This window comes from Sinocyclocheilus anshuiensis, unplaced genomic scaffold (genome assembly GCF_001515605.1).
Source record: "Sinocyclocheilus anshuiensis isolate Anshui unplaced genomic scaffold, SAMN03320099.WGS_v1.1 scaffold746, whole genome shotgun sequence".
Taxonomy (NCBI): Eukaryota; Metazoa; Chordata; class Actinopteri; order Cypriniformes; family Cyprinidae; genus Sinocyclocheilus; species Sinocyclocheilus anshuiensis.
This window is the reverse complement of record NW_015544173.1, coordinates 355,313-355,721: the sequence shown is the minus strand read 5'-3', so window position 1 is coordinate 355,721 and position 409 is coordinate 355,313.

Below are 409 nucleotides of genomic sequence, written 5' to 3'. Positions count from 1 at the left end.
AAACTAACAAACGGACTAATTTGCAGCAAACATGGCTATTTCCTTCAGAAAATTACAAATTAGCTCATTTTAGTATCACACATTTGTCATTTTCTGGAAGATTCCATCTTGGAATGTTCAAGCACCACAATTTCCTCTTCTAGTTCACTGGTTATGCCTTATAATACCTTATCTTGTAATACCATTGTGAAATTGACTTTGTGTGCAGTGAGAGGGAGAAAAAAACCATATACACTCTTAAAAATAAAGGCGCTTCACCATGCCATAGAAGAACCTTTTTGTCTAAATGGTTCCATAAAGAACCTTTAACATCTGAAGAACCTTTCTGTTTCACAAAAGGTTCTTTGTGGCGAAAGAAGGTTCTTCAGATTATAAAAAGTTAAGAAAGAGATGGTTCTTTAAAGAACCT